Genomic DNA, 2,857 nt, shown 5'->3' with positions numbered 1-2,857 from the left:
TCTGGTTTAGACACTACATTGAATCGACGTTATAATTAATGGGCCATGAATATTTGTAGTATTTTAGTGTTTGTCAATTTGCGGGCAGAGTCATCTAGCTTAACCTAACCTAAACAAAAAAAAGGGATGTTTGTAGAAGAAGCGGAGATGAAACTGCGGAGATGAAACTGGAACTCTCTTACTGTTCCTGCTCTTCTCTCTTTCCTATGACTTCAACCATTGCAAAAGACGAGTATCGGAACACAGATCACACCGCTTTGCACTCCCTTCTCTACCTAACAATACCAGGGACGATACAATAGCTGACAGAGAAATAAGAGGAAAATAGCGGTTAGTCTATTCACCTTCCCGACTCCTTCTATTTGTACCCTTGTTCCTCCTTGACACAAAGAAATAGGAAGAAAATGGGTGATTGTCTATTCTCCCTGCACTCCGCCCCTATTCATTTGTCCTCTTTTACGTCCTTCAAACAATAAAATAAGAGGAAAATAGCTGACTCCCTATTATCCCCTCCAGGCCCTTCGCCCCATTTTATTTGTACTCTTTTTCCTTCTTCGCACACTGAGACAGGAAGAAAATACGAGTACCTAACTGTCCATTCTCTCCTCCCTTCGCCTTATTACATTTGTCTTTTTTTTCCTCCTTGAAATAAGAATAAAATAGCGGTTTATCTACTCACCTCCCACCTCCACCCCATTATATTTATATTGTGTACTCCTTAAAAAAAAAAAAAAAAATAAAATAAAATACAAGTAGCCAACTGTCTATTCCCCTCTCTGTTCCCCCATATTATAACTGTATCCTTTTATCTTCCATTTTATCTGTACCCTCCTTCCTTCACGCACGGGAAAAAAAAAAAAAGTAAAATAGGGCAATGAAGTAAAGCAGAGAGAGGGAGAGAAGAGCAGACCTCAGACCACAGCCCAGGTATACTTTCCGGGCGCAGTGAATCAGGTGGTGAACAGGATGGCCCACTTGAGCCTCGCGCCACTCTATTATGGACCGGCTGCGAGATTACCTTAAAGTGGTTTACCTCATCTACTTCAGAAATATGAGTTTCCCCGAGAATGCTTCAGTTTCCCGTAGCATCATCAGCATCTCTCCACGTGGCATCCTCCTCCTCCTCCTCCTCCTCCTCCTCCTCCTCCTCCTCCTCCTTTTCTGGTTCAATCCTACTCCTACTCTTCCTTCTCCCTTCCAGCTTTTCTTCCTATCCCCAATGACCTCTCTCTCTCTCTCTCTCTCCTCTCCTCTCTCTCTCTCTCTCCTCATCTCTCTCTCTCTCTCTCTCTCTCTCTCTCTCTCTCTCTCTCTCTCAATATTATGTCCATCTCATTCTTCCTTGTTTTCCCTTTCTTTTGTCACATTTTTATTCTATTTATCTCCTTTTCATCTTTCTAGCTACAGTTTATTATTATTTTTCCCTCTGAACTCTTAATTCAATTGTTTGCTACTCTTTTTTTTTTTTTCACTTTTACTTTCGTTACATTTCAGCCAGTTTCCCTCTCCCTTCTCTCCATCATCTTCCAATCTCTTTTTATCCTGCCTATCCCTTTCAATTTTCCATCTCCTCTTCCTTTTCATCCCATCTGTCCCTTTACTCCTTGACAATCGAAAGTCAGCCAGCTCTTCTTTCCTTCTCTTTTTATCTATGAAACGTTACCCTGCCTCTGAAAGCTACTTCGACTTTCCGCCTCAGAAAAAAAGTTACTTTCATCTATAGATAGGGTCCTTTTTACAAACTTTGCTTTTATCTTTATGGTATTCTTCTTAAACATCCTTTTTTTTCCTTCACTTTGCTTTTATACTTTGTCATCAAACTTCGTCTTCTTTTCCATAACTTTAAAAGGACGTCTTTTTTTTCTATTTTTTGCATAGATTATTATGTATTTTTAAGGGTGGATTTATTTTTTTAAAGCCTGAATATTAGTTGTTTTCTTTTAAAATTGTTTGTTTCCTTCTATTATATTTTTTAAAGTGGTTTTTACCAAACTGATTATTATTAATATTTTTTTATTTAGTTTCTTTATTAGAAATAGCCTTTCTTTTCTGTCACGTCACCTAACGTTGCCTTCCTCACTATAACATTCCCCTTCCCGTCCTCAAATGTCCCTTCCCTTCCCTTCCCTTCCCTTCCCTTCCCTACAGCTGTTCCTCCTCGCCAAACGCCCCTGCTCTCCCTGAGTTGGTCTCCTTTCCACAGAAACACAATATCCCTCAAAGCCATTCTCTCACCTTCTCACTCCTCCGTCTACTCGTATTATTTCTTTTACCTTTTTTAACTTTTAGAGAAACGTTTCCTTTTCCTCCCTGACTAAAATTTCCTCCCCAATAAGCGGCTTTCCTTCTTATTACGGTTATTACACGTTATTACACGTTATTGTTATTCTCCTCACTTTCTTTCTTTTATTTTTCTTATTGCAACCCTTTTCAATTCCATCTTTTTCTTTAAACACGTGTCAGTTTTATATTTTGGGGGTGGAGATTGAATACATGGGAGCAGTTTTAATTTTTCTTTCTTAAAAATAAAAAAAAATACCAGCTTTCTTCCTACTCGTTCCACCTTTGTACATTGTTCACAGCCAAGGACTCCCCGTTTTCTATGCTATTAGCCACTACCACCACCATCACCGCCTCGTCCTGCTCTCATTCGCCTCTTTTTCCACCCTCTTTCCCTCCAGTCACACCCGCTCCTCCACTCCCTGCATGCATCCTCCCTTGTCTCCACTTGCACGCCTAAGCTGGTCGTTTCTCACCGCCTCCCATCTATCCCTCTCTCATTCACTCACACATGTCTTCCTTTCAATGTGTTATGGGTAGCCTCCTCCACCACCGCCACTACTATACTGCTACCATC

The sequence above is a fragment of the Scylla paramamosain genome, chromosome 37 (genome assembly GCF_035594125.1).
Source record: "Scylla paramamosain isolate STU-SP2022 chromosome 37, ASM3559412v1, whole genome shotgun sequence".
NCBI lineage: Eukaryota > Metazoa > Arthropoda > Malacostraca > Decapoda > Portunidae > Scylla > Scylla paramamosain.
This window is presented reverse-complemented; position numbering follows the sequence as displayed.